This window comes from Triticum dicoccoides, chromosome 1B (genome assembly GCF_002162155.2).
Source record: "Triticum dicoccoides isolate Atlit2015 ecotype Zavitan chromosome 1B, WEW_v2.0, whole genome shotgun sequence".
NCBI lineage: Eukaryota > Viridiplantae > Streptophyta > Magnoliopsida > Poales > Poaceae > Triticum > Triticum dicoccoides.
This window is the reverse complement of record NC_041381.1, coordinates 124,255,008-124,282,265: the sequence shown is the minus strand read 5'-3', so window position 1 is coordinate 124,282,265 and position 27,258 is coordinate 124,255,008.

Genomic DNA, 27,258 nt, shown 5'->3' with positions numbered 1-27,258 from the left:
GTCAAGTAATGCATGGTTTTGAAACCAGACTATCAGACATTTTCTATGTTGTTTAGGAGCCTAGGGGAAATGAAGGCGAGGGTTATGGTGTTCCATCGGACAATACAACATGAAAACGTAACAGTCAGGTCAAATGAACCGAGCTTCTGAACTTTTGGTGGTGCATTTATCTGCTAGACTGTTAAGTTTTATGCCAACCTTCCTTTTGTTATATAGTTGTAATTTGTTTTGGTGCGATACAAAATTTATTCTTAACATGCAGCCACCGGTTGAAGAAAACAGCAAGCCATTTTTGTATAGTGTAGGGTGTTCCCTATATTTGCACTGGTGGCGATCTTTGATGCCGAGTGGATGTAATCTGTGTAATCGCCTTAATAGCCTAGCGTTAGTTTCGGCCTTATTTATTTCCTAGTCTTCTTTTTCCCTAGTTTGCTAGTGGCCGCAACTACCAATGGGTCATATACGGGCCATAGGATCCATGGGTCTCCAAGGGGCCGTCGATAAATGGGCCTGTAATTGGTGGGCCTCGGGCCGTCGATAAATGGGCCTGTAATCGATTGGCCTCGGGCCGTCGATACATGGGCCTGTAATCGGTGGGCCTCGGGCCATCGGATAAATGGGTCTACATGGGCCGTAATCGGGCATAATTGGTATCGGCCCAGCATGGTAACGGGCCTTTAACAGGCCGTAGGACTCCAAAAGCTTAATTCTGTCACAGGCATAACGGGTCGTCAATGGGCCAGAATATAGGACGGGCTGGCCAGAAACGGGCCAAGTCTTGCCATGGGCCGAATTTGGCCCATTAGGGTAACAGGCCAGTAACGGGCTGACTCTTGCCATGGGCCGAATATGGCCCATTTGTGTAACATGCCAGTAACGGGCCGACTCTTGCCATGGGCCCAATTTGGCCCATTAGGGGAGTAGGCCAGTAACGGGCCGAAAGTAACCGAGGGCTGAAAAGGAGCCCAAGAACGTATGGGCCGTCAATAGGCCAAAAGCTAACACGGGCTGGAAACGGCCCATGTAAATCACGGGCCGTTAATGGGTACAAAGAAAATTACTGTTCATTATGGGCTATAGTCATCGTGGGCCTGTAAAGGGCCGAAAGATACGAAGGCCTCATATGGGCCGAAAGACGTCGTGGGCCATACATGGGCCGAAAGTGAAATGGGCTAGTGTTATATTCGACGGCCCACACGACGTTGTTGGGCCAATTTCCTTTAGTGCCTAATGGGCCTGAGTTAACGGGCCGTAAAATTTGCTATTTGCGAAGAGACCGTTAACAGGCTTTTCATGGGCCACCCCGTTAACTTTTGACCAAGTCAAACGGGCCGGCTTTGTAAGATATGGGCCAGTGGTGGGCCGTAGCACGTGTCGACATATCATAGGCGCCTATCTGACCCACTGACGAGCTGACACGTGTTTCGTCCAGCCAATAAGAATTTTACACGTGGAAATTTCCCATTGGTCGGGGCTGTTAATGGGTTATCGGATCCAAAACCCGACCCGATAGCTTAACGGTGTTCCGTTACGGTAGATGCCACGTGTCGGTCACCCTTGACGAAAGCACTTATGTGAAGCACGATTTATCGTCATGGAAGTGGACACTTCCGTGATGATAATTTTGGTGATGTCATGGAACACTTCTACGACAGCACAGGTATGACTATCTTGATTCTGTCATAAATTTGTCATGGATGTACATGCATGACAAAAAACGCGACCTACTGTGACAAACACGTATCATCACGGAAGTGTATTTTTTTTGTAGTGTATGTAACCAAATTGGAGTGCATTATATTTCGACTGTTTATCTTTGCATGAAGGTCGGGGGCGCGTGATGGTTAACTCCTACCAACCTCCCCCCTAGGAGCATGCGTGTAGTACTTTGATTCAATGGCTAATAAACTTTTGCAATAAGTATGTGAGTTCTTTATGACTAATGTTGAGTCCATGGATTATACGCACTCTCACCCTTCCATCATTGCTAGCCTCTTCGGTACCGTGCATTGCCCTTTCTCACCTCGAGAGTTGGTGCAAACTTCGCCGATGCATCCAAACCCCATGATATGATACGCTCTATCACACATAAGCCTCCTTATATCTTCCTCAAAACAGCCACCATACCTACCTATCATGGCATTTCCATAGCCATTCCGAGATATATTGCCATGCAACTTCCATCATCATCATATACATGACTTGAGCATTCATTATCATATTCCTTTGCATGATCGTAAGATAGCTAGCATGATGTTTTCATGGCTTGTCCGTTTTTGATGTCATTGCTATGCTAGATCATTGCACATCCCGGTACACCGCCGAAAGCATTCATATAGAGTCATATCTTTGTTCTAGTATAGAGTTGTAATATTGAGTTGTAAGTAAATAAAAGTGTGATGATCATCATTATAGAGCATTGCCCTAAGAAAAAAAAGAAAAAAAAAAGAGGCCAAAGAAGCCTAAATAAAAAAAGGGGGCCAAAGAAGCCCACCCAAAAAAAAGAAAAAAAAGAAAAAAGGGGCAATGTTACTATCCTTTTTCCACACTTGTGCTTCAAAGTAGCACCATGTTCTTCATATAGATAGTCTCCTATATTGTCACTTTCATATACTAGTGGGAATTTTCATTATAGAACTTGGCTTGTATATTCCAACGATGGGCTTCCTCAAACGCCCTAGGTCTTCATGAGCAAGAAAGTTGGATGCACACCCACTTAGTTTTCAGTTTGAGCTTTCATACACTTATAGCTCTAGTGCATCCGTTGCATGGCAATCCCTACTCCTCGCATTGACATCAATTGATGGGCATCTCCATAGCCTGTTGATTAGCCGCGTCGATGTGAGACTTTCTCCCTTTTTGTCTTCTCCACATAACCTCCATCATCATATTCTATTCCACCCATAGTGCTATATCCATGGCTCACAATCATGTATTGCGTGAAGGTTGAAAAAGTTTGAGAATACTAAAGTATGAAACAATTGCTTGGCTGACACAGGGATAGGCATGATGGGTACCTTGTGTTAGGAAAAGGGAGCATAGATGACTATATGATTTTGTAGGGATAACATTCTGGAAGCATTGATATTTTGAAAGACATGATTGTTTGTTGGGATGCCCTAAGTATTATAGTTTCTATGTCAAATGATAGACTATTGCTTTGAATCACTCGTGTCTTAATATTCATGCCATGATTAGATATATGATCAAGATTATGCTAGGTAGCATTCCACATAAAAAATTATCTTTTTTATCATTTACCTAGTCGAGGACGAGCATGAATTAAGCTTGGGGATGCTGATACGTCTTCGTCGTATCTATAATTTTTGACTGTTCCATGCCAATATTCTACAACTTCCATATATTTTTGGGAACTTTTTAAACTATTTTTGGGACTAACATATTGATCCAGTGCCCAGTGCCAGTCCCTATCTGTTGCATGTTTTATGTCTCGCAGAAACCCCATATCAAACGGAGTCCAAACGGGATAAAAACGGACGGAGAATTATTTTGGAATATTTATGATTTTTGGGAAGTAAAATCAACGCAAGACGGTGCCCGAGGGGGGCACGAGATAGGGTGGCGCTCGAGGGAGGCAGGCGCACCCTGGACTCTCTTGGGGCCCCCGTAAGGTGGTTGACGCTCTTCTTTTGCCGCAAGAAAGCTAATTTTATGAGTAAGATCTGGGCGAAAGATTCACCCCAATCGGAGTTACGGATATCCGGATATAAAAGAAACGGTGAAGGGGCAAAATCAGGGAACGCAGAAACAGAGAGAGATAGAGAGATAGATCCAATCTCGGAGGGGCTCTTGCCCCTCCCACGCCATGGGATCCAAGGAACAGAGGGGACACCCTTCTCCCATCTAGGTAGGAGGTCAAGGAATAAGAAGAAGAAGGGGGGCTCTCTCCCCCTTGCTTCCGGTGGCGCCGGAACGCCGCCGGGGGCCATCATCATCACCACGATCTTCACCAACACCTCCGCCATCTTCACCAACATCTCCATCACCTTCCCCCATCTATATTCAGAGGTCCACTCTCCCTCATCCCACTGTACCCACTACTTGAACATGGTGCTTTATGCTTCATATTATTATCCAATGATGTGTTGCCATCCTATGATGTCTGAGTAGATTTTCGTTGTCCTATCGGTGATTGATGAATTGCTATGATTGGTTTGAGTTGCATGTTTTATTATTGGTGCTGTCCTATAGTGCTCTTTGTGTCGCGCAAGCATGAGGGATCTCCGCTGTAGGGTTTGCAATATGTTCATGATTTTCTTATGGTGGGTGGCGTGAGTGACAGAAGCACAGACCCGAGTAAGTAGGTTGTTTGCGTATGGGATAAAGGGGACTTGATACTTTAATGCTATGGTTGGGTTTTACCTTAATGATCTTTAGTAGTGGCGGATGCTTGCTAGAGTTCCATTCATAAGTGCATATGATCCAAGAAGAGAAAGTATGTTAGCTTATGCCTCTCCCTCAAATAGAATTCCAATAGTGATTACCGGTCTAGTAACATAGTCAATTGCTTAGGGACAATTCCACAACTCCTACCACCACTTTTCCACACTCGCTATATTTATTTATTGCATCTTTATCTAAACAGCCCCTACTTTTTATTTACACGTTCTTTATTATCTTGCAAACCTATCCTATCACACCTACAAAGTACTTCTAGTTTCATACTTGTTCTAGGTAAAGCAAACACTAAGCGTGCGTAGAGTCATGTCAGTGGCAGATAGGGCTTGAGAGAGTATTTGTTCTACCTTTAGCTCCTCGTTGGGTTCGACAATCTTACTTATCGAAAGAGGCTACAATTATCCTGTGTACTCTCGGGTCATCACTCAACACTAATCTTTATTGTATATATAGCTCACAGACTCGATTACATAAAGGGATAACAAAATAAAACTCAAAACTAATTCAAACCAAGACTTTATTCCACTAGATCTAGATATTACTAAAAGGATCGAACTAAGTAAAATGGTAAAGATAGGAGTGTGATGGTGATACGATACCGGGGCACCTCCCCAAGCTTGGCAGTTGCCAAGGGGAGTGCCCATACCCATGTGATTATGTCCTCAGAGGTGGTGAGTTGATGATGTAGACTTGTCGTCCATCTTCCAAGGCATAGGCTCACCATCATAAAAGGATGATCGAGTTTCCGGGATCCTCAAATCTGCAGCCAAACTCATCCTCTTGAATATATATTCATACTCACAGTTTTGGTTTTGCAGGTCATAGATCTGGGCTTGGAGGTGCTCGATTTTCTCATGAAGCTTGAAGATGGTCTCCCCAATGTCCTTGGCATCCAGCTTGTGGTTGTTGGCGAACTCCGCGATCATCATCTGTTTGGTGTTGAGTCCATGCTCCACCACCCCTTGGCACTTGAAAACTTGTTGTTCCATACCTTCGACCTTCGTCTCCACCCTTCCGATACGCCTTGGTCCCTCCACATCGCGGATGTGCAGCACCCCCTCACGCATCTCAATGGTTTGAGGGTGTTGCAGCACCTCCGCAAGATAGGGGTTGATAACCCTCTCGAAAAACTTGTCCTTAGGAGCGCTTGGAGACGTCCTGGTGCTCTAGATCTGTCAGAAAAACTGCTCGAAATGAAAACAGAAGATTTTTGCGTGATACGGTGGTCAAATACTTCGGGAGATTATATAATGAATTTTTACCGACCAAAAGAAGTAACGTGCAAGAAAATAGAGCCTGGGAGGCACACGAGGTGCCCACGAGGCAGTGGGGCGAGCCTAGTAAGGGTGGGCACGCCCTCCACCCTCGTGGAGGCCTCGTGTCCTTCCTGGATTACTTCTTGCTTCCATAAATTTTTAAATGTTCCAAAATGGAGAGAAATTGCCATTAGAACTGTTTTGGAGTCGGTTTACTTACCGTACCACATACCTATTCCTTCTTGGAGTCTGAGACGTTTTGGAAAGTGTCCCTTATGTATTCCTCCGGGGTTATGGTTTCAATAATATTAGTTTCAACATTTATAGGATTACCTTAGGTATAATGTTTGATTCTTTGACCGTTCACCACCTTCGGATTTGTGCCTTCGAAGTTGTTGATTTTTATGGCACCAAAACGATAGACCTCTCTGATAATGTAGGGACCTTCCCATTTACAGAGAAGTTTTCCTGCAAAAAATCTTAAACGAGAGTTGAATAGCAACACATAATCACCTACGTTAAACTCACGCTTTTGTATCCTTTTGTCATGCCATCTTTTAACTTTTTCTTTAAACAGCTTGGCATTCTCATAGGCTTGGGTTCTCCATTCATCAAGTGCGCTAATGTCAAATAACCTCTTCTCACCGGCAAGTTTGAAATCATAGTTGAGATCTTTAATGCCCCAATATGCCTTATGTTCAAGTTCAAGAGGTAAGTGACACGCTTTTCCATAAACCATCTTATACGGAGACATACCCATAGGATTTTTATATGCAGTTCTATAGGTCCATAATGCATCATCAAGTTTTTTGGACCAATTCTTTCTAGATCTATTAACAGTCTTTTGCAAAATTAATTTTAGCTCTCTATTACTCAATTCTACTTGACCACTAGACTATGGGTGATAAGGGGATGCAATTCTATGATTAACATCATACTTAGCAAGCATTTTACGGAAAGCACCATGAATAAAATGTGAACCACCATCAGTCATGAGATATCTAGGGACTCCAAACCTCGGAAAAATAACTTCTTTAAGCATCTTAATAGAGGTGTTATGATCAACACTACTAGTTGGAATAGCTTCTACCCACTTAGTAACGTAATCAACAACAACTAAAATATGTGTGTATCCATTGGAGGCAGGAAAAGGTCCCATATAATCAAAGCCCCAAACATCAAATGGTTCAATAAGAAGAGACTAATTCATAGGCATTTCTTAACGTCTACTAATATTACCAATTCTTTGACATTCATCACAAGACAAGACAAACTTACGGACATCTTTGAAGAGAGTAGGCCAATAAAAACCAGATTGCAATACCTTATGTGCAGTTCTATCTCGAGCGTGGTGTCCTCCATATGGTTTGGAGTGACACTTGCATAGGATCAGTTCCTATTCATGCTCAGGTACACAACGTCTGATAACACCATCTACTCCTTCTTTATAAAGGTGTGGATCATCCTAGAAGTAATATCTTAAATCATAAAAGAACTTTTTCTTTTGCTGGTATGTGAAACTAGGTGGTATAAATTTAGCAACAATGTAATTAGCATAATCAGCATACCATGGAGCAGTACGAGAAGCATTAATGACTGCTAATTGTTCATCAGGGAAGCTATCATCAATAGGTAGTGGGTCATCAAGAACATTCTCTAACCTAGACATGTTGTCTGCAACGGGGTTCTCAGCTCCCTTTCTATCAATAATATGCATATCAAATTCTTGGAGCAATAGGACCCATGTAATAAGTCTAGGTTTAGCATCTTTCTTTTCCATAAGATATTTAATAGCAGCATGATCAATGTGAATAATTACTTTATAATCAATAATATAAGGTTTGAACTTATCACATGCAAATACAACTGCTAAGAATTCTTTTTCAGTAGTAGCATAATTTCACTAGGCAGTATCAAGAGTTTTACTAGCATACTGGATAACATTTAATTTCTTATCCACTCTTTGCCCTAGAACAGCACCTACAGCATAATCATTAGCATCACACATAATTTTAAAGGGTAAATTCCAATTAGGTGGCTGAATAATAGGTGAAGTGATCAAAGCTTTCTTAAGTATTTCAAATGCTTCTACATAATCATCATCAAAGACAAAAGGAATATCTTTTTGCAATAAATTAGTCAGATGCCTAGAGATTTTAGAGAAGTCCTTAATGAACCTCCTATAAAAACCAGCATGACCAAAGAAACTTCTTATACCTTTAATGTCCTTGGGACATGGCATCTTTTCAATAGCATCAACTTTAGCTTTATCAACTTCAATACCTTTTTCAGAAATTTTATGCCCCAAGACAATGCCTTCATTAACCATAAAGTGGCACTTTTCCCAATTCAAAATGAGACTAGTGTCTTCACATCTCTGCAAAACTCGATCAAGGTGGCTCAAGCAATCATCAAAAGAGGATCCATAAACGGAGAAGTCATCCATGAATACCTCACAAATCTTTTCACAGAAGTCAAAGAATATAGCCATCATGCATCTTTGAAAGGTAGCAGGTGCATTACATAAACCGAAAGGCATATGTCTATAAGCAGAAGTACCGAAAGGGCAAGTAAAAGTAGTTTTTGATTGATCATCCGCTGACACAGGTATTTGAGAGAAACCAGAATAAACATCTAGAAAGCAGAAATGTGTATGTTTGGATAGTCTTTCTAGCATTTGATCAATAAAAGGTAAAGGGTAATGATCTTTCTTAGTTGCTTTATTTAATTTATGGAAATCAACTACTAGCCTATAACCTGTAATAATTCTTTGCGGAATCAATTCATATTTATCAATAGGAAAAACAGTAATACCTCCCTTCTTAGGGATGCAATGGACATGACTTACCCAATCACTATCAACAACGGGATAAATTATACCTGCCTCAAGGAGCTTTTGTATCTTCTTTCTTACCACTTCTTTCATCTTAGGATTTAACCGTCGTTGATGATCTCTAACTAGTTTGGAACCTTCATCCAATTTAATTTTATGTTGGCATTGAGTGGGACTAATGCCCTTAAGATCATCTAGAGTATATCCAATAGCATCACGGTGCGTCTTCAGAGTTTTCAATAATCTTTCCTCTTCTTGCTCTGAAAGGTTAGCACTAATCATAATAGGATATATCTTCTTTTCATCAAGATAAGCATATTTAAGATTATTAGGTAAAGGTTTGAGCTCAAACACGGGATCACCCTTGGGTGGAGGGGGATCCCCTAGGATTTCAACAGGTAAGTTGTGTTTCAAAATAGGACCATGTTGAAGGACTACTTCATCTATTTCCCTTCTTTCATTCAAAAACATATCATTTTCGTGGTCTAGCAAATATTGTTCTAACGGATCAGTAGGAGGCATGACAATAGAAGCAAGACCAATAATTTCATCCTTACTAGGCAATTCTTAATCATGGGGTTGTCTACGAAATTTAGCAAAATTAAACTTATGTTTCATATCCCCCAAGCCAATTGTAACAACATCCTTTTCGCAATCAATCTTAGCATTAACAGTATTCAAGAAGGGTCTACCGAATATAATGGGACAAAATCTATCTTGTGGGGAACCCAGAACAAGAAAATCAACAGGATATTTAACCTTCCCACACAAGACTTCAACATCTCTAACAATCCCAACTGGTGAAATAGTATCTCTATTGGCAAGCTTAATTGTAACATCTATTTCTTCTATCTCAGCAGGTGCAATATCATGCATAATTTCTTTATATAAGGAATGAGGTATTGCACTAGCACTAGCACCCGTATCACATAAGCCATGATAACAATGATCTCCTATTTTAACATAAATAACAGGCATGCCTACAATAGGTCTATGTATCTTGGCATCTGGTTTAGCAATATTAGCAGTTTCACCACAAAAGTAAATAACATGACCATCTATATTATCAACCAAGAGATCTTTAACCATAGCAATACTAGGTTCAAATTTAATTTGCTCAGGAGGTGTATAAGTTCTAGTATTACTCTTATGAACAACAGTTGAATCTTCAGCATGATCCTTTATTCTAACAGGAAAAGGTGGTTTCTCAACATAAGTAGTAGGAACAATAGGGTCATTATAAGTCATAGTCTTTTCTTCAACTGTAATAGGTGCAACTACTTTTACTTCAATGGGAGGATTATATTTAAACCACTTCTCCTTAGGGAGATCAACATGAGTAGCAAAAGATTCACAGAAAGAAGCTACTATCTCAGAGTCAAGTCCATATTTAGCGTTAAATCCACGAATAGCATCGGTATCCATAGAAGATTTAACAAAATCAAACTTAGGTATCATACCTGACTCCTTACCATCGTCGGAACCCCAATCTTCAAAGTTGCGTTTAATTCTTTCCAATAAATCCCACTTGAATTCAGTAGTTTTCAACAAATAAGAACCAGCACAGGAAGTATCAAGCATGGTGCGATCATTTAGAGAAAGCCGAGAATAATTTTTTTGAATAATCATATCTCCTGAGAGCTCATGATTGGGGCATGAATATAACATTGATTTAAGCCTCCCCCAAGCTTGAGCGATGCTTTCTCCTTCGCGAGGCCAGAAATTATATATGCAATTACGATCACGATGAACAAGATGCATAGGATAGAACTTTTGGTGAAATTACAACTTCAATTGTTTATAATTCCAAGATCCCGTATCATCACATAGCCTATACCATGTCAATGCGTCTCCCTTCAAAGATAAAGGGAAGAACTTCCTTTTGACAACATCATCGGGAATACCTACAAGCTTAAATAATCCACAAACTTCATCAACAAAGATAAGGTGTAAATCAGGATGCAATGTTCCATCTCCTGCAAAAGGATTAGCAGTTTCTCTATCATACCCGAAGGAATTTCAAAGTGAACATTTTCAGTAGGTTCAGTAGGTTGAGGAGCAACTCTTTGCTCTACTGGTCGGGGCAAAGATGCCCTGAACAAGCCCCTCAAAGGATTAGTTTCCATAGTAACAAGTGACAAAAAAATTTAGCACACTATATAAATGTTTCCTTACCAAGTTCCACTCACCAAAGGCGCTTCACTCCTCGGCAACGGCGCCAGAAAAGAGTCATGATGACCCACAAGTTAAGGGATCTATCATAGTCCTTTTGATAAGTAAGAATGTCAAACCCAACGAGGAGCAGAAGGAAATGACAAGCGGTTTTCAGTAAGGTATTCTCTGCAAGCACTGAAATTGTAGGTAACAGATAATTTTGTGATAGGATAATTCATAATGAGTAACAAGCAATGAAAGTAAATAAGGTGCAGCAAGGTGGCCCTATCCTTTTTGTAGCAAAGGACAAGCCTGGACAATTTCTTATAATGAGAAAAGCGCTCCCGAGGACACATGGGAATTATCGTCAAGCTAGTTTCATCACGCTCATATGATTCGCGTTCGTTACTTTGATAATTTGATATGTGGGTGGACCGGTGCTTGGGTAATGCCCTTTCTCGGACGAGCATCCCACTTATGATTAACCCCTATTGCAAGCATCGGCAACTACAAAGGAAGTATTAAGGTGAACCTAACCATAGCATGAAACTAATGGATCCAAATCAGCCCCTTACGAAGCAACACATAAACTAGGGTTTAAGGTTCTGTCACTCTAGCAACCCATCATCTACTTATTACTTCCCAATGCCTTCCTCTAGGCCCAAATAATGGTGAAGTGTCATGTAGTCAATATTCACATAACACCACTAGAGGAGAGACAACATACATCTCATCAAAATATCGAACGAATACCAAATTCACATGACTACTAATAGCAAGACTTCACCCATGTCCTCAGGAACAAACGTAACTACTCACAAAGCATATTCATGTTCATAATCAGAGGAGTATTAATATGCATTAAGGATCTGAACATATGATCTTCCACCAAATAAACCAATTAGCATCAACTACAAGGAGTAATCAACACTACTAGCAACCCACAGGTACCAATTTGTGGTTTTGGATACAAGATTGGATACAAGAGATGAACTAGGGTTTGAGAGGAGATGGTGTTGGTGAAGATGTTGATGGAGATTGACCCCCTCCCGATGAGAGGATCGTTGGTGATGACGATGGTGATGATTTCCCCTCCTGGAGGAAAGTTCCCCCGGCAGAACAGCTCCGCCGGAGCCCTAAATTGGTTCCACCAAGGTTCTGCATCGTGGCGGCGCAGTTTCGTCTCATAAGCTTGGTTATGATTTTTTCCAGGGTAAAAGCCATCATATAGCAGAAGATGGGCACCGGAGGGCCACCAGGGGGCCCATGAGACATGGGGCGCGCCCAGTAGGGGTGGGCGCGCCTCCCACCCTCGTGGCCAGGGTGTGGGGCCCCTCTGGTACTTTCTTTGCTCAATAATTCTTATTAAATCCAAAAATGACTTTCGTGGGGTTTCAGGACTTTTGGAGCTGTGCAGAATAGGTTTCCAATATTTGCTCCTTTTCCAGCCAGAATCCCAGCTACCGGCATTCTCCCTCTTCATGATAAACCTTGTAGAATAAGAGAGAATAGCCATAAGTATTGTGACATAACGTGTAATAACAGCCCATAATGCAATATATATCGATATAAAAGCATGATGCAAAATGGACGTATCAGCGTCCGACGCGAGGATTGACGTTGTTGGAGGAGTTACCGCCGCCGCCCGATCTGGCCTTGTCGTGTGGAGGTTGGCCGCAGCGCCTGCCGCGACCACGAGAGGCTGCGTTCGCGGACGACTTGAAGACGCCTGAACCCTGGTAGAGTGCCATGCGCTGATCAAAGTTACTCAACATGGTGAATAGCTCATCCAGGGTGACGGGGTTGGTGCAGGCATCGAGGGCCGACACCAGGGGCTGGTACAACATGTACAGCGCGTGGTGGATGTAGGAGACGATCTCGTCGTCTTGTAGAGGTTTGCCGGCCGCGGCGAGCTCATCAGCGAGGCCACGCATGTAGGCGAAGAAGGTGCTAACTGGCCGAGTTCCCTTCTGCACATGAAGCAGAGCCGTGCGGATGTTGTTGATGGGGCTAAGCGACTGCGAGGAGAACATGGCCGCCAGGGTTGTCTAGAGCGCATGTATCATGGTGATCGCGGTCACATGCACCAACACCTCTTTGGAGAGGTTGTTGAGAAGGTACCCGAGCACCTGTTGATCCTCCCGGACCCAGATTGGGTGGAGAGGCTTGGGCACGATGGAGTCTTTGTCGTCCTTGTCCTTGCCAGGAAGGAAGCGGGCTCGCTCCGGCATGCTGCCGTCGACATAGCCGAAGACACCAGCTCCCCTTAGCTACGGCGTGATCTTGACGCGCCACAGTACGTATTTCGTACAGGTGAGCTTCTCTGTGACCTGAATATTGAGATTGATCTGGGAGGAGTGGAGGAAGACATAGCTAGGCAATAATGGAGATTGGAAAGCTAGATGTATTGGAAGGGAGTTGCTCTGATTACCATGTGCGATAGGTGGAAAGCGTCTTACCCTCGTATGAGGGGATGCTGTTCATGTTTATAGGCAGGGGCGCACCTCCCTGATGACAGCGCATACATGGTTGTTGAGATTATAATCTTTGGAGGAGAAGGGATAAGAGAGAGTTTGGTTACAGGAGATAAAGATACAATGTAATCTACCTAGTCCAACCGAAGCTAATGCTACGTCATGAGCTTGCGTTGGTTTTCCTTTAAGAGGAAAGGGTGATGCAACAATAGTAGTGTAAGTATTTCCCTCAGTTTCTGACAACCAAGGTATCAATCCAGTAGGAGCACTACAAAAAAATACACTTCCGTGATGATACGTGTTTGTCATAGTAGGTCGCGTTTTTTGTCATGCATGTACATCCATGACGATTTTATGACAGAATGAAGATAGTCATACATGTGCTGTTGTAGAAGTGTTCCATGACATTACCAAAATTCGGAAGTGTCCACTTCCATGACGATAAATCGCGCGTCACAGAGGTGCTTTCATCAAGGGTGACCGACACGTGGCATCCACCATAACGTAACGCCGTTAAGCTATCGGGTCGGGTTTTGGATCTGATAACCCGTTAACAGCCCCGACCAATGGGGATTTTCCACATGTAAAATCATCATTGGCTGGAGGAAACACGTGTCGGCTTATCGTTGGCACAGATGTCATCCACACATTGGATAGAAGGCGCCTATGATACGTCGACACGTGGCACAGCCCAATAGTGGCCCATTCCTGTGAAAAGGCCGGCCCGTTTGACTTGGTCAAAAGGTGGTGGGCCGGCCCATGGAAAGCCTGTTAACGGCCTGTTCGCGTATAGCCCATTTATAGCCCGCTAACCCAAGGCCCGTTACGCCCTACCCGAATTAGGCCCAGTAGCATCATCTGGGCCATCCAATATGATTCCCGCCCGTTTTCACTTCTGGCCCATGTATGGCCCATGACGTCTTTCGGCCCATATGAGGCCCTTTGTAACTATTGGCCCATTAACGGCCTGTGGTGAAACTGACCCGTAATGAACAGTGTATGACTTTACACCCATAAATGGCCCGTGGTGAAACTGGCCCGTAATGAACAGTGTATCACTTTATACCCATTAACGGCCCGTTGTTCCATTGGGCCGTTTTAGCCCAAGTTATCTTTCGGCCTTCTGAGGGCCCATTTATGCTTGGGCTCATTTGCAGCATTCGGTTACTTACGGTCCATTACTTTCATTTTCTGCTTGTGGGCCAAATTCAGCCCATCGTTACAATCGGCCCGTTTGTGCACCATTAATCTGTTGGGCCATTTTCGTAGCATCACCAAATATGGCATATTAACGGCCCGTTATGGTCAGCCCATAAAACATACGATTTCCATTAAAGGCCCGTCTATGGCCCATTAAAGGCCCATACCATAACCATAAATGAGTCGGCCCTTACAAGGCCCATGGATCCTATGAGACGTAGAAGGCCCATGGATCCTATGAGACGTAGAAGGCCCATGGATCCGACGGCCCATTGAAGGCCCATGGATCCGACAGCCCATTGGAGGCCCATGGATCCGTGGCCCATGGGTCTGACGGCCCATTGAAGGCCCATGGATCCAACGGCCCGTACATGACCCATGGATCATACGCCCCGTGAAGGGCCATGGTCGGGCGAGTTGGCCCCCATTAAAACGATATAGCATATTCAAAGAATTATCCTACTCAATACTATCACCTCTAAAAAGCATACACTATACAACAAAGAGATCAAGGCATAGAAAGGTAGAATAATCCTACACTATACAATAAAGAAATTACAGCCGATTATACCCACTGGGAATTATGGTTCGGCACAGGTGTTAATAAAGCATACACAAATAGGAAATTACATACACTGGGCAAATACAGCTCATACATCATGGACGCGCATCAACTTAACTCCATTTGAACTATAATCGATTGGCCAGATTCAGGTAGCACAAATTTCAGTCTGCAAAATCTCCAATTCCTTCATGGTTACCTCAGTGTCTTGTTTCATTTTTTTGACTCTGCATCTAATACCTGCATGTCCAGTCTCAACTTGTTGATTAAATGTTGACAATCATGTACACGTTGTCTTGCCACCTCTAGTTGATGCTCGAGAACATCAACACATTCCAATTCCAATCCATAATCATTCGGTAACGGCCATGCCGCACTGCTTGCAGATCTTTGTGTTGATGTCACTTCATCCTGAAATGTTTCTGTAAGTACACATGACTAGGGCAAAAATATAGTTACAACAGTAAAGCGAGCAAGACACTATTTTGTACTAGATGGCAAAACAGGACTAACAATAATGTTACACGTCATGAAGCATAAGCAGGTGATATTTTAAAAATTATAAGAAAGATAGTCTGTGCAGCCTGCATACAGAAATCCCTCTTAGTTCACCAGAGGAGCATGATGTTGGGGCCCAATCGAAAACACAGACAAGTTACAAATTTAGACAACACGTTGCGTATAAGCAAGCAGTTGGCCATTCTGTATCTCAATTAAAGTCGTAGGGAGCATAATGAACAGCAGAGGGTTTCATCCAAACATACTACAGCAGGCAAAACTATGCAATCATTAGCGTAGTATAAACTAGATTGTGAGCCTCATGCAATAATAGTTGGTTAATAGACTTCAAAGCTTCAGGCACACTTCGGCAGAGTAATTAAATGGTAAGGACTTTATGTCAACTAATAGTTATACAAGTACCGAACATTAGGCATGATTATTTGGGCATCTCATTAACTGAGGACAAATAAAGCAATTGAAAAGATCAAATTAACTATGCCTGAAACAAACAAGGAATTGAACTGTTGAGTTGCATACAGTGACTTACGTTAGCAGGTTGAAGAGGCTCAGCGCAGGTCCTACTTCTCTTGCAAGGCTCCTTCCTAACATCTTGTACTTGGAAATCCTCAATCTTATCTTCATTGCACCCGCTCTGCAAGGTGACACAAACTAGTTACTCATCTCCTTGGAAGATAAATATGCATACTTTCCAGTCTGTGAACACAAAAGGATGAGATTATAACAAAACAACACCAAATAATGAAACATGCCGCATCTCTTGCACTTGCACACAACGAAATGAGCATTTACTATGTCTGCACTATGTAAAAACTAGGCGTACCTTTGAACTGGATCTCCAGGTACTCTTGGAGAGCCTACTGTAGTGTACAGCCAAACCTTTATGTCTCCTATGAGTTAGACAAGGCCCCACTACAGCAGCCCTTAGTGTTTAAATTGTTGACAAGCTCTGTTAGAGTGTTAGGTCAAGAACAGCAAGTAATCAAAGCAAACCGTCCTAGTATGGATGGCTGATGCAAACAAGCAATTGAACAGATGTGTGAGCAAATCTTACAGATCAAGAAAAGAAGCAAAGAAGGAGGCTTAAAGACCATCACTTGACTGACCAGATTTAAGGGGCATTTAAACATCATGTGCAACCTATGAACTAACATAAACATTGCATATTCCAGATTCTACAATGGAATGCACATGTATTAGGTTATGCCATGTATGATGATGCCTAAATGTACAGGTAGCGGGAAGGAGTGATTCATCATTGCACGCACAATTGAATTGCGGGTTAAGGGCTAGTTCGATTCCGCCTTTTCAGGGCATGTTGTCAAAATAAGCCATAAAAGATGTAAAGAAGTCATTTTTGAGTTATGGGCTTGGGCTTAACTAATTTCTCTTTGGAGGGGGGTGTTTCGAGTAGAACCTCACTAAAAATTGAAGTGAAGGGGAATTGTGAAATGTCTCTGTTGTCTGCCTATATTACACTCAAAATGCAACTGCTGATGCCCATGTCACACCTGACCCTCAAGTAAAAACAAACACGCAAGCATTCATTGCCTGCCCGCTTGCATCTCCTCTCCCTTTTCCCTCTACCTCGATCCCCTTCCTGCAGCACTAGGGTTCCTCCAGTGAGTCGTCGCCACTGCTCCCATCTGGCCTGTTCCTCGACGATGCTATGTCCAGCTAGGCTACATGGCCGGCAGGTAGGGTCAAATCTCCCTAGCTGCTCCTCCCTCTGGCGCCGCCCCTCATTCTCATGGTCTCTAGCAGCTGCTCCACTGTGGTTCGTCCAACGCACTACTCCAGTGGGCGTTGCACAACTACGGTTGATGCCACACTGCGGCAGAAGGCACCTTATTCCCCCTCCCCTCCTCCCAGGCCATGGCCTTGAGGTGCTGTTGAAGGATGAGCTCATCCAACAAGGTGAGGATCTCCTCTGATTTTTTGCCAAATTTTCATTCTGATCCACTATACGATGAATTGCTATGAGATGCTTCTACTGCTGCTATATGATGCATTGCTATGAGCTGCTCCTGCTGCTGCTATATGATGAATTGCTATGAGCTGCTGCTGCTGCTATATGATGAATTGCTATGAGCTGCTGCTGCTGCTGCTATATGATGAGTTGTTATAAGCTGCTCCTGCTGCTGCTATATGATGAATTGCTATGAGCTGCTCCTGCTGCTGCTATATGATGAATTGCTATGAGCTGCTCCTGCTGCTGTTATATGATGAATTGCTATGAGCTGTTGCTGGTATATGATGAATTGCAGACTACTGCTGCTGTATGATGAGTTGCTATGAGCTGCTGCTGCTGCTATATGATGCTTTCCGGTGGTGCTGCTATATGATAATAACCAGCCACTTGGACCATCGAATTTCAATAAATAATTGTTCTTCATTTAAATGTGGGTCATGCCTTCTTCGTTTAAATTAGGCAATGGGATCTCTATGGAAAACATTGACCAAAGTAGATTGTGCCAAGTAGATGGTATCTTTGTATTTGCATTTTGAGCAAATAGTGATGGTCTGTTTTCCCATCATATTAATTACTGCACTGGGTTCAATTTGTGATGTTTGCAAGTCAAATTAATTTCCATATGGGCAGCAAAATGAAAAATATGTAATGCAATCCAGACTTTCCACTGATCATACCAAAGATAAGCTGAAAACACAATGAAAAGAACTAGTTGGCTTATTACATGGAGCTTATATTCACAGGTGCTTATTTTCTTAGGATAACTTGTTATAACTGCCCCTAAGAAACTTGGCTAATAGAACTGGCATACAAATAACTGCAATGGAGGAGTGATGTACCATAGCACACTGTATAGGCTCACCGCCGCCTCTCCTTTTTTTGCGATGTTCCATGAAATTGCCAGATACATCTTGTACTTTTTCATTGTGTAACCCTATCTGCAAGTTGATACGGCTAATTTCAGACATCTCTACATGATACTACATTGCATATCCCTTGCGCATATTTAAACCACCAATTAACGATTGTGTGCATACCATAAACTAGCCATGACTCTGTATGCTGGACTAGCATGCACTCTAAGGGAGCCTAATGTAGTGCACTAGAATTCCCACATGCCACCTACGATTTTGTGTAATGTACTACCCCTGTTCCTAAATATATGTCTTTGTAGAGATTCCAGTATGGACCACATACAGATGTATATAGATGCATTTTCGAGTGTAGATTCACTCATTTTGCTCCGTATGTAGCCTATAGTGGAATCTCTAGTAATACTTATATTTAGGAACAGAGGTACGAGGTAGTATCATGTATGACATCTACATATCTAATTTAGCAACCAGTAGTAGAAATCATTGTCTGCACAAAGGGATTACTGGTCGAAAATCCTAGCAAAGCACGCTGGCAGGCACAGAACAATACAAGAGAGAGAGATGCGCTTACAAGATCATAGCAATGTGTCACGACCGACTTTTTCAATAAAATACTTATTGATAAAATCGATCTTTAGATCCCAGTATAGGAAAAATTATCCTCACGGGTAGACAAATACTTGATAAACAGAAGACCAGTAGCATAAATTTATTACAGGGTTGAGCTGAGGCTGCTCAACAAATTATTACAAACTCGCCAATATTTTACATAAGGGCGGTTATGACACAGGGGTGTGGTGGCATGCTACTAGCTCGAGGTAAAAGTGGTGGTGGATAAATTGACTCCTAATTGGAAGCTCATTGAGCATCAAGGTGAGGCTCGATGAGTTTATTTCTGGGGTGGCGGAAGCGGATATGATATAGTGACCAAAGCAGAATCGCATGGGACTGACTGGGACTCCTCTAGGCATCGGACTCGCTATCGAACTCTTCATCCATGAGATCACCTTCATCAACATCTGGCCAAATCAACAAGCCAGGTGAGTACTTTGAAAGTACTCGCAAGACAGTTCGGACAAAAGATATAATAAATGTATGCATGAATGCGACATGAACAAAAATGATGATGCTCATCTCAATAATAATATTTTTCATGACTTGATAAATAAGACAAAAAAAGCTGAAAACCGATCGGGTGTCTGGAGTGACGCCTCGAAAGGTAAATAAATAAAGCTCATGCCGCAGTCGGGCGTCTAAGCGACACCACATAAAGGGATTATAAAAGAAATGCCACAGTCGGACATCTGAGCGACGTCACAGAAAGGGCTTGAAAAGAAATGCCATAGTCGGACATCTGAGCGACATCACAGACAGGGCTTATAATAAATGTAATTAACAAGTATGCCACCGTCGGACGTCTGAGCGACATCACAGACAGCGCTTATAACAAATGTAAATAACAAGTATGCCACCGTCGGACGTCTGAGCGACATCACAGATAGGGCTTATAACAAATGTAAATGACAAGTATGCCACCGTCGGACGTTTGAGCGACATCACAGACAGGGCTTATAAGAACTGTAAATAACAAGATTAGTCCATCCACAAGAATAAGCTTTTAACCAGATTTTTACACACATGTAGTCCACCGGAGTTTTGTCACTGAGGCTGATATTAGACAAGATAAGATGAATTCAGTACTTGGACAAGTACAAGATGATTTAAAGAATTTGTGACTCTGCAGAGTTTGTACTAACTGACCACAGCCAACGGATTTCCGTAGTCACGAAGGACTAGTTCCGTTTATGGTATTTCGGTAGAAACACATTTAACTAGTACACACCCATTTCCACCTCACGATGCCAGGGATCACCCTAGACAACGTTCAAGAAAAACTTTGAGACGGGGAGGTCACAACCTCGAATAGCATGGGATCAAATTTCTATACGCGCGCTCTAAGGGGTGCCCCCCTCTCGGTCCCAACCGGAAACACCCATGCCCGCTGACCGGATGACGGGCTGTAATCCAGGGCCATGGAACCCTCATCCCGGCCTCTCTACTTGGTGTGTACCAGGAAAACGGTTGCAACTTACTAAGCCATATTCCTATCGGAAAACATGTGGCAGTACAGGAAGGAAATGAATGGGAATGTGATTTGATTCACGATGACACGGAAGTCAAATAATCTGGCATAAGACTAGCATGTCACAACACCGCCATCTTACCCATCCTCATGCCATCACATGGCCATGCCAATATGTATCCAACAACATATGGTTTTCTGAAACTTACTTTCCACTTTTGTGCATGAAATATAACATTCAAAGAAATGTTCATAAGTATGCCATGAAACTCCTAAAATGCAAATGTGCAACAAACACTCATCATATCAAGAGTTCAAACATGCTTGCCTGGTTCGGAGTAGTCGGAGCCTAACTGGGTGAAGTTCGCAGCTCCGTCACCTCCTCCGGTATCTATGGTATAAGAAGAAAAAATACGTACGTAACGTAAATACCGTGAGTGTACAGAAAAGTGTTCCAAATATTTTCTGTTTAAAGATGACAAAAAACTAGACAGAAAAATAAAGATGAAGAAAAAGAATCAATCAAAAACTATTTTCTGTTTAAAAGTTATAAGAGTTTTGGTCCAAGGACTCATCTATAATGAAACAGAAAACTCTCACGGGCCTAAGCAGAAAAGTCCAGAAAACGGTTCGTTTAAAAGAAACGGCTGAGAGACTGACAGGCGGGCTCCACCCGTCAGGTTTGAATTTTCAAACGAGGGAAACAGGGTGCGACGGTGCCCGAGAGATGCGGTGGTCGCCGGCGGCGATCCACGGCGAGGCAGGGGGATCAGACGGTACCTTCGTCATCAGCACGTCCTTTCGCGTCTGTGGGAGGTGGTGGTGGTCGTCGGCGAGTACTGTGTCGACGGCGGCCCTTGCTCCGGTGGACGGCGGTTCAGGCAGTCGTGGACCTCGCCGGAGATAGCTGCGAGGGTCAAATTGGAGTGGGGGTTAGTCTCCTAGTTGCTCGAGAGGGTTGCTGACGTGGTTAGGGCGCCAGAGACGGCCTCACCGAAGTGAATCGAGGTGGAGGCCGAGGCGGAACGAGGTGGCCAGAGTTGACGAAGAAGGGCCCCTCGAGGCTCTTCCAGTGGCTAGGCATGGTTTGGACGGTCGGCTTAGGAGCTGGAGCATCGACTAGACGGAGCATTGGTGCCATTTCAGGGTCCAACTCAGCAAGGTAGGCGAGGTTACGGCCTGTTCTCGACGGAACGGCCGCACGGCCCGTCGGAGGCAGAGAACGCGCTCTGCGCGTGCCAGGCCACGGTGACGGTGCTGCATGCGTGCGCTGGCAAGGAGATGGCCACGCGGAGCTATCCGAAGGTTTGTGCAGCGCCGAACGGTGTTATGCCGCAGGGTTGTCCCCTGTCGGCCGCTACGGTGGTTCTGCCGCCGCAAAACACGCCGGCGCAGGCGGGCCAGGGTGCCACCAACGCTAGGAACGCGCCAAGCACGCGTGTGGAGCTCCGGACAAGGAGGGGGTGTGAGCAACGTGCCAAGTGCACTTTGGACATGTGACTGAAACTCTGACGGAGAAACGACACTGAATCTGAATTTTTCTGAATATGAACAGCAACAATGCATGCCAGGTGTTCTACAGAATGATTTTGGCATGTGGGGATTTTTCCTTGAGCTGGTTTTTGGTGGAGTGGTCTCTCATTGCAACTAGAGGTTGCCTGAATTTTGGTGGAATATTTGGAGGAGTGTAGATATGAATTTCACCAAATTTGGCAAATCTGGTCAAAACTTGCAGAGGGTGAAATTTGAAAATTTTGAAAAGAAGAAGAGTAGATCTTGATGGTTCTAGGTTGTGGGTACCAAGGACCATCCAGGGGAGTTGAGTTGAGACCAAAAACCAAGGGTATTAAGATACTTGCTTTGCAAATCACCTAGGCTCAAAATAAAGGACAGAATTGTTTTGGGAAAGGAAATAAATGAAATAAAGTGCAAAAATGGATTTTATTAGTTTGGGCAGAATGTTTGGATTGTTCCAAAGTGGAAGGAGGGTTTTGGGGGAAAGTTTTACCATAAGAGGCATGGTAAAACAAGAATGGATCAAAACCAAATAAAAGCCCAAAACCAAAAAGGTTTTCTTTTTAAAAGAAACTAAATCCAAGAAAAGATTTTTGAGAGGGCAAACTTAGAAGAGGGTTCTATAGAAGGGTTTAAAAGACCTTCTTCAAAGCAAGCAAGGCTCTTTCTGAAAACAAAAACCACAAAATTTTTTGGAGTGTCACAGCACCTACCCCCTTAGGAAAAATCTCGTCCCCGAGATTTCAGCTGATCCTTAAACAGGTGTGGGTGCTCTGTCCGAAGAAAATCCTCGCTCTCCCAAGTTGCTTCATTCTCGGTGTGATTGCTCCACTGAACTCTGAAAAACTTGATGGTTTTCTGTTGGGTCCTCCTCTCAGACTCTTCTAATATTTTTATTGGGTGCTCCCGGTAGGTGAGGTCTGGTTGCACGTCAATATTTTCATGTGCTACTTGCTTCTCTTGGTTGCTCATGTACTTTCTCAACTGCGAGATGTGAAACACGTTGTGGATACCAGATAAATCTCCGGGTAGGTCTAGCTGGTAGGCTACCGTGCATCTTCGGGCCACTATATGAAATGGTCCGATGAATCTTGGTGCTAGCTTTCCCTTAATCCTAAATGACCCTTCATAGGAGAAACTCTTAGGTATACCAATTCTCCAGGTTCAAAACTGATTTCCCGATGCTTTCGATCGTAATAACTCTTTTGCCGACTTTGAGCTGTCTTGAGTCGATCTCTAATCGTCTGAACTTTCTCCTCAGCCTCCTTAAGCATATTTGGGCCGAAGATATAGCTGTCTCCGGTCTCTGACCAATTTAGCGGGGTACGACATCTTCTCCCATACAGAGCTTCAAAGGGTGCCATTTGCAAGCTGGCATGATAACTATTGTTGTATGCGAACTCTGCATATGGCAAACTTTCTTCCCAACTGGTTCCGTAGGTGAGGACACAGGCTCTCAGCATATCCTCTAGGATTTGGTTTACGCGTTTAGTCTGCCCATCAGTCTGGGGATGATATGCGGTACTGAATGCTAGTTGGGTTCCCAGTGCCTGTTGTAGGTGATCCCAAAATCTAGAGACGAACTGTGTGCCACTGTGTGCCTCTGTCAGATATGATAGTCTTTGGGACTCCATGTAGGCAGACGATACAGGCAAGATAAAGTCTGGCCAGCCTCTGGGTGGTGTGAATTGTCTTCACCGGAATAAAATGTGCCACTTTGGTTAATCTGTCGGTTATGACCCATATGGCATCGTTTACGTGTCGTGACCGTGGTAGTCCAACAATGAAATCCATTCCTATCTCATCCCACTTCCACTCGAGTATCTTGTTTGGCTGTAACAGCCCGGCTGGTTTCTGGTGCTCAGCCTTGATACGTTGACAAGAGTCACAACATGCAACGAACGTGGCTATATCTCTCTTCATACCGTGCCACCAAAAAATTTCCTGAAGGTCTTTGTACATTTTTGTTCCTCCAGGATGGATTGAATACGGAGCTGTGTGACTTTCAGCCAGAATCTACTGTTTGAGGTCCTTGATATTTGGTACGCAAAGTCTCTCTCCGTACCACAATATTCCTTGCTCATCTATGTTGAATTCTGAGGCCTTGCCCAAACTCACTTTCCTTTTTATGCCATCAATGCTGGGGTGTCCGTGCTGAGCCTCCTTAATCTTTTCCATCAGGGTAGGTTGTATTTCCAGATTCGACACACTGCCTTCGGTAACCATTATTAAATTGAGTCTGGCAAATTCCTGTTGTAATTCTGGCCTCAACTTTGGTATACTATCGTCGTCCGTGCTGGGATTTCGACTAAGGGCATCTGCCACAACATTTGCCTTTCCGGGATGATAGTGGATTCCAACATCATAATCCTTCACCAACTCTAACCAGCGTCGTTGCCGTAAATTAAGTTCCGGCTGTGTGAAAATATACTTAAGACTCTTATGGTCTGTGTATATTTCACAACGATTTCCAAGTAGGAAGTGTCTCCATTCCTTGAGTCCATGGATGGCTGCTGCTAATTCTAAGTCATGAGTGGGATAATTCTCCTCATGCTTGCGGAGTTGTCTGGAGACATACGCAACTACCTTGCCTTCTTGCATCAATACGCATCCGAGGACTTTCCGGGATGCGTCACAATACACCTCAATATTCTTGTGTATGTCTGGCACAATTAATACTGGTGCCGTTGTTAATTTGCTTTTTAGCTCTTGGAAGCTTTTCTCACATGCTTCCGTCCATTCAAATTTCTTGCCTTTCTTGAGCAACTGCGTCATTGGCTTTGCTATGGTGGAGAATCCTTCAATAAATCTTTGATAATAGCCTGCCATTCCCAAGAAACTCCGTACGTCCGTTACACTAGCTGGTGGTTTCCAGCCAAGTACGGCCTTGACTTTTTCCGGGTCTACTGCAATACCTTCTTGGGTGAGTACGTGGCCCAGAAAACCCACCTGTCTTAGCCAAAATTCACATTTGCTAAATTTGGCGTACAGTTGATGTTTCCTGAGTTCTCCTAGTACAATCCTAAGGTGATCGGCGTGCTCTTCTGGTGTTTTGGAGTATATTAGAATATCATCGATGAATACCACAACAAACTTGTCCATATACTTCATAAATACTTTGTTCATGAGGTGAACAAAATATGTGGGGGCGTTGGTTAGCCCAAATGGCATTACTGTGAACTCATACAGTCCATATCTGGAAGTGAAGGCTGTCTTGGGAATATCTTCGGTTCGTACTTTCAATTGGTGGTATCCCGATCTCAAGTCAATTTTTGAGAAGACTTTGGCCTGAGCGAGTTGATCAAATAAATCATTTATTCGGGGCATTTGGTATTTGTTCTTGATTGTGACCATGTTAAGAGCTCGATAGTCAATACACAATCTCAGTGTTCCATCCTTTTTCTTGGCAAATAGATTGGAGAACCCCACGGTGAGGAACTGGCTCGTATATATCCTTTCTCCAATAATTCTTTTATTTGCTTCTTCAATTCTACCAATTTGGATGGTGCCATTCTGTATGGTTTCTTGTAAATAGGAGCGGTTCCGGGTGCTAGCTCAATGCTGAATTCTATTTCTCGGTCCGGTGGCATGCTTGGTAATTCTTCTGGGAATACGTCTGGAAATTCACATACTACTGGAACCTTGTTCAGCTCAGAAACGTCCACCTTGTTTAATCTCGGTTGCCGAGGTATTTGTCTCTCTTTGGCTGAAACTTTTATTTTCTCCCCGTGATGGTGTGTGAGAATTACGGTCCGGTTGAAGCAGTCAATAAAACCTTTGTTGGTGGTTAGCCAATCCATCCCTAGGATGACATCCAGTCCTTTACTTTCCAGTACAATAAGGTTGGCGTAGAACTTCAATCCTTCAAATTCAATAACCACACCTTGACAGTAACTCTGGGTCACTTGCTTAATTCCAGGGGACTTGATGATCATTGATTTTTCCAAGGGAAGCATTGAAAAATTATTTTGCAAAGCAAAACTCTTCGAAATGAATGAGTGAGAAGCTCTAGAATCAAATAAAACCATGGCAGGTATTGTGTTGACAAGGTACATACCGAGTACGATATCTGGGGCGTTCTGTGCTTCCTCTCGGGTCACGTGGTTCAGGTGACCTTTCCGGTGGTTGTTATTGGGGTTGAAATTGTTTCGCTTTGGCGCTGAATTATTTCCACCATTGTTAGGCTTCGGGGTTGAGTTCCTTGGCTTGGGGCACTGCTTGGCATAGTGCCCTTCTTCTCCACAAGCGTAACAAGTAACGCCTGGGCGATAGGTGAACTCCTTGTCTCTTGCATGGAAATTCTTGATTGGGCGTGAACTATCCGTCAGGGTTTTGTGTGTACCACCCTTTTGAAATTCCGACTTGCTTCTGTGGTTGCGAGCAAAAGTAGTCTGGTCCCTTCTGCGTTTGCGGAAATCTTCCAGGCTATGTCGCTCATTTTCTAGGGTAATGGCCTTATCCACCAGTGTTTTAAAATCTGGGAAGGTATGCACAACCAGTTGGCATTTAAGGGCGGATGCTAGGCCTTCCAAGAATTTTTCCATCTTCTTGCTCTCGGTCATGCGCTCTTCATTGGCGTAGCGAGACAACAGAGTAAATTGGCTGTTGTATTCTGACACTGTCATGGTTCTTTGCTTGAGGTCATCAAATTCTCTCTTCTTGATTTTCATAACACTCTTAGGAATATGTGCCCCACGAAAACCTTCTTCGAAATCCTCCCAGGTTATTTCATTTTCGTTGGGGTGCATGTGCAGGAAGTTTTCCCACCACGATGCGGCTGCTCCAGTGAGATAATGTGGTGCATACAATACTTTTTCACGGTCTGAACACTGTGCAATAATTAATTTTCTCTCCATGTCTCGAAGCCAGTCGTCGGCCTCAAGAGGCTTGTCAGTATGAGAAAATGTTGGAGGACGCGTCTTCTGTAACTCGGATAATTTGGATTGCTGCTGATACTGACCACGATTACTTCCCATATTGATGAATTGGTTCATCATTTCCTGGTGTTGTTGCTGACTCTATTCATACAGACGACACACTTGGGTAAATGCTGTTTCACTGTCCTGTTGACTTGTCTGTCCCTGAGTGAAATTGTGGTTTTGCGGTGTGCCATAATTTTCTTCTGGCTGATTTGGCATGGAGCGCGTCCAAGGACGAGACATCTTTCACTCTGGGGATACATTTTGTGAAACTCGTAAGACAAGAAAGAGAGTCGCAAAATTCCAATAAATCACACATAAAGAAAATTTAAAACTCTAGGATATTTTTGAAAATACACGGTTGCGCGCGGAGAAGGACTATTACATATCTTACACGCAGGCATAATTATACATTACATGACTCAGGATATGCGTACATGATCCTGACATGTTATTTAGACTAGTGCACTTCTCCAG